We start from the raw sequence: 6,000 nt of genomic DNA, 5'->3' as shown, positions 1-6,000 counted from the left end.
AACTCCCTAGCCAGGTCTTGACAGACTGAAGCATAGGGATGTCCTTCCCAATGAGTAGTATGTCATCCACATACAATATGAGGAAGACAACTATATCCCCTACAACCTTCTTATAGACACAAGGCTCATCTTCGTTCTTGATGAAACCAAACTGTTTGATTGCATCATCGAATCGAAGATTCCAGCTCCGAGAAGCTTGCTTTAGTTCATAAATGGACCTATGCAGCTTGCATACTCTGCTAGTATGCTGTGGATCTACAAAACCCTCAGGTTGTGTCATGTACACATCCTCGAGTAGGTTTCCATTCAGAAACGCGGTTTTGACATCCATCTGCCATATCTCATAATCATGGTAGACTGCAATAGCAAGCATGATCCGAATAGACTTAAACATCGCTACTGGAGAAAAAGTTTCATCATAGTCAATACCATGAATTTGCTTGAAACCTTTAGCTACCAAGCAACCCTTATAGATAAGTCCATCCATGTAGTCTTTCTCTTAAAGACCCACTTACACCCAATGAGTTTTACCCCTTCAGGTGGATCAACCAAAGTCCATACTTGGTTGGTGTACATGGAATCCATTTCGGATCTCATGACTTCTAGCCATTTCTCGGAATCTGGTCTCATCACAACTTCCTGATAGGTGGTAGGCTCATCCTCTATGAGCACAATGTCATCATGGTCAGACAAGAGAAATGAGTATCTCTCAGGCTGACGACGTACCCTATCAGATCTGCGAAGAGGTATGTCTACTTGAACTGGTTGTTGTTCCTCAACTCCTTGTGGAACAACATCATCCATAACACTTTGTGGTTCCAGTTCAACTTTCATCGAGGCTTCAGTGCTATTGTTCGCATCTTGAACTTCTTCAAGATCGAACGCACTCCCACTAGTCTTTCTAGAAACAAAGTCCCTTTCTAGAAATACCCCAGTCTTTGCCACAACTACCTTGTGCTGACTGGGAATGTAGAAGTAATATCCCTTAGTTTCCTTGGGATATCCGATGAAATAGTACTTGTCGGATTTGGGTCCTAATTTGTCTGAGACTTGACGTTGAATGTAAGCCTCACAACCCCAAATCCTCATGAAAGATACCTGGGCATCTCTCCCAGTCCATATCCTATATGGTGTCTTTATCACGACCTTTGATGGAACTCGGTTGAGTATGAAAGCTGCCGTGTCTAGAGCATATCCCCATAGATATGTCGGAAGATCTAGGAGACTCATCATAGATCGTACCATATCTAATAGGGTACGATTCCTCCTTTCGGATACACCATTCCACTGTGGTGTTCCAGGAGGAGTGAGTTGAGATAGAATCTCACACTCAGCTAAATAGTCACGAAACTCATGGCTTAAGTATTCACCACCTCGATCTGATCAAAGTATTTTAATACTCTTGCCAAGCTGGTTCTGTACTTCATTCTTGAATTCTTTGAACTTTTCAAAGGATTCGGACTTATGTGTCATCAAGTACACATAACCATATCTACTGAAGTCATCAGTAAATGTGATGAAGTATCTATAACCGCCTCTAGCAGCGACATTGAAAGGGCCACATACATCACTATGTATGAGTCCTAACAAATCAGTCGCTCTCTCGCTGTGCCCACTAAAGGGAGTCTTGGTCATCTTGCTTCGTAGGCATGACTCGCATATCTCATATGATTCAAAATCAAATGAGTCCAGCAAACCATCCTTATGGAGCTGGGATAAGCGCTTGTCATTTATATGACCTAAGCGACAGTGCCAGAGATAGGTGTGGTTCATATCGTTCGATTTGAACCTCTTGGTACTAACGTTATAGATAGAGCTCTCAAGGTCTAGAATATAGAGTCCGTTCATCAGAGGTGCACTACAATAGAACATATCGTTTAAATAGACAGAACAACATTTGTTCTTTATTATAAACGAGAATCCTTTCTTGTCCAAACAAGAAACTGATATAATGTTCTTAGTCAATGCAGGCACATAACAACAATCGTCTAACTCTAGTATAAGCCCAGAGGGCAGAGATAGAAAATAAGTCCCTACAGCAACAGCAGCAACCCGTGCTCCATTGCCTACTCGTAGGTCTATCTCGCCCTTTGTCAATGCTCTGCTATTTCTCAGTGCTTGTACATTAGTACAAATGTGCGAAGCACATCTGGTATCTAATACCCACGACGAAGAAATAGAGAGGTTGACTTCTATAACATTTATACCTGAAGTAGAAATCTTATTTCTCTTCTTGTTAAGATCTTCCAGGTATCCTGTGAAGTTCCTCTTCCAGTGCCCTGCTTGTCCTTGATATAGTTGACGAAGATGTTCAACCATATCGTAAGCACACATCAACTCATGTTGCTTTGAAGCTCAGAGTTCATGGTTGCGAGCATTAGACAGGACACATCTAATGCGTCATCTTGATGCTTCTTGTAAGCATCCCGGTCAGCTCGCGTGGCAGTGGCAGGAGGAGCCTCCGGAATGGGCTGCTCTGAGTGAGAACTATTCTCAGGTTCCTGTACTAGTTCAGAAAATTTGCTCCGTTGAGCTTGTCCTTCTTAAGGACAGAACGCAGGGAGAAAGAGTTCGTATTCGACGTCATGGTTATCTACAACAGAAAATTTGCAGAAATAAATATCATATTCTTTTAAAATCATTTAATTAGGCCTTTAATTAAATGATGCTCCCACTGAATTCTATAATTCTTGTGGGACAAGATCCACATCATACTAACCCTTGAGTTAGCTTTGGCTAATACGCCCAAGGCTTAGTATGATCGGTAGGTAACGATTACCAATTACATCTCTATGCAACTCTTGTTTATAAAATCAATATCCGCATTTATATTAAAACTCGAGTTAGCTTTGGCTAATACGCCCGAGAGTTAATATAGATATGATTTGACCTATCTTTTCCAACCGTTGGAAGAATGCCTATAGTTGACTCGATCCAACCAAGTAACTAGGAATACTCAATCTAATTGAGTTTGTATTCACCCATGCGTTGATAGGCGGGACTAAGATTGTCCCTCCGTACCCTACCAAGATAATATGTATTGCTCTGCTTTGGCAGATTCAACAATACATGTGATCGAGGTAGTGATAGGTATCACGGCACGGTTAGGCATTTAGAGTTGGTTCGATCGAGATCTAATCTAATCGAAAAGGATGCATCTTGTGCACGACTTAAATCTAATCTAATCGCAAGGGTTCATCATGTGCACGACTTAGATCTAATCTAATCGTAAGGCACTAATTAATTAACTACTTATTAAATATGCATCACATACACAAGCAATTAATTAATCTATTTGTGATTTAGTCATGGCCCTACTACGATCTTCTCAAGCCAATGAGAAGATCGATTGGTCAACCTAGGGTCAACAGCTTCTCCAAGCTCCTCCCTTTGACCACCTTGTGTTGCTCGTGCCCGCCTCGGAACTCCGTCTCGTGTGGACCCTCCACCGCTCCAATTTGTACATTACAATTTGAAACTCGAGTTACATTCGAGTCTAAATCTAATTTACAACAAGAATATAAGAGAAGGCACGACGCGCAGGTCGCGAATATAATACAACACTCGCAAACACATAAGGCACGCAGGCCGTATTATGAATTACAACACAATCCAATCACATTGGATTTTTGGGCCATGACTATCACAAAATTAATATATAATTCAAAATTATATATTTTCATAATTTTCTGTAATTTTAAAATTAATTTTTACAATTTTACGAGTAAAATTTCCCGGCGGACCCGTTTAGCGGTTTCGGGCGCAATCGCGGAACGGATCCCCTTGCGGGGCCAGGGGCAGCGCCCCTACCCGCGATCTAACCATCGCGAGGGTTCTTTTGCTATCCAACAGCGCCTAATCCCACTGTCCCAAAACGATTTGGGCCGAGACATTGCCGTTTCGGAAAAATCTTCCCGGCGGGTTCGTTTTTAGCGATTTCGGGTGCAATCGCGGAGCAAATTCCCTTGCGGGGTTAGGGGCAGTACCCCTACCCACGATCTAACCATCGCGAGTTGCTCCTAAGCGATCTAATGGCACCCAAGCCCGCTGTCCCAAAATATTTTGGGGGCGAAACGAATCCGTTTTGGAAAAATCTTTCCGGTAGCCGAAGCCTACAAGCGACTAAACACTTGTGCTTCGATTACTCGAGAAAAATACTCATAAAAACCCAAAAATCATAATTTTACAGAAAATTACAGAAACTTTAGTTTTCATAAAACCAAAAAACAAACTCGTACTCGCCTTGCACGTGGCTCTGATACCACTGTTGGGGTTTTCAGGCCGCGAAAACCGCTTTTCGCGTCGCGGAAACCCCGAATCACCCAAAGCCGTAGATCCGTGCAAGGAAAACCAAACGAAATACAAATACGAGTGTCAAAATCTTTAGATCTACTCCTAGATCTATGTGTTGAGAACCTTACCCTTGTTGCGCGCCCTTTCGCGTTCCCGCTCTTCCAAGGAGTTGCCGGATCTCAAGACTGTCAAGCGTCGGTCCTCTAGAAGTATCCACACGGACACGTAGGTGGAGAAACCTCACACAAAAGGTGTGCTAGCACCTTGGTGAGATTCGGCCAAGCAAAGAGGAGAGGGAGAGGGAGAGCTTGAGGAAGAAGAAAGGAGTAAATGAGGAGTTGAATCAAAAATTCATTTTCTTCCCCTCACTAAAGTGGCCGGCCACATTTGGTTGTGTAACCCCCATTTCCACTTAATTACAATTAAGTGGAGGCCATTAAGAGGTGTCTTGTAACTCCCATGAGGTGGTACACCATGAAGATGTGGACCATTACCATTGGTCCACCTCTTGCCACCTCACTAATGATGTGGCAAATGAGTAACCTATACTCATTTAATGTGGTCGGCCACATTAAATGCAATGGAGGCTTGTAACCTCCATGAGGTGGCAAACCATGATGATGTGGAGCAACACCATTGGTCCACATCTCGCCACCTCACTCATGATGTGGCAAAGAGTCAAGTCAAACTTGATTCTACCTCTTCCTCTCTAGTCAAGTCAAACTTGACTCAATCTCTCTCATGGTTGATCTAATCTAACCATTTGATTCAAGCCAACTTAATATAATGAATCTAATTCATTAAATTAAATTGATCTAATGAGTCATAATCTAAATTAGACTCATTAAATACATGAATCAACTTGAGTCTAACTCAATTAGCCCAATTTGGATTACTCTTAATCCAATTTGATTCATCAAATGAATCTAATCCTCTTGGTTCATCATATGAACCAAATCTCCATCTAAATGTCCTAAGCGTGTGACCCTATAGGTTCTTGTAACGTTGGCAATGCCCTAAACCCATTTAGGAGCATAAGTAATGAGCGGTATCTAGCAACACATCATTACTACCCAAGTTACAAGAAATGTTGAGATCCAACATCACCTTGTGACTACTAATTGTGACTCCTCACAATATGTGACAATGTCCTTCTATCCTAGACATCTAGATTGATCAATATGAGGCATAAACCGTGTCATCCTCTAATCAATCTAAATCTTGAACTCCAAGTAGACACACTAAATCAAATAAGCTCAATATCCCATATTGACTCATTTGGGCATGGCCATGCACTTCGTGGTCTCACTCTATCAAGAATACCGATGTCGCTCCCGTCATATGGGAGGGATAGATCCCATCTACATCACTCACATCCCTCTACATAATTTGTTATATACCCAGTAATCGCCTTTATAGTCCACCCAGTTACGGGTGACGTTTGACGAAACCAAAGTACATAACTCCTTATGTAGGGATCCATGGTGACTTCAGGTCTAAGGACTAATAGTCATACTAATAGCCACATGAGAAAGTATATGACACTCATATAACGATCCATGATACTTTCTCATGGCGGGTCATTCAGTATACATTCTCCAATGTATACCCATGTGTCAGCTTGATATCTCTATATCCATGACTTGTGAGATCAAGTCATCGAGCTGACCTACATGCTAGTCTTATTACATTAACAATGTCCCTGAA

Source organism: Zingiber officinale, chromosome 6B (assembly GCF_018446385.1).
Source record: "Zingiber officinale cultivar Zhangliang chromosome 6B, Zo_v1.1, whole genome shotgun sequence".
In the NCBI taxonomy this organism is placed as follows: domain Eukaryota; kingdom Viridiplantae; phylum Streptophyta; class Magnoliopsida; order Zingiberales; family Zingiberaceae; genus Zingiber; species Zingiber officinale.
Note: the sequence above shows the minus strand (reverse complement) of the source record.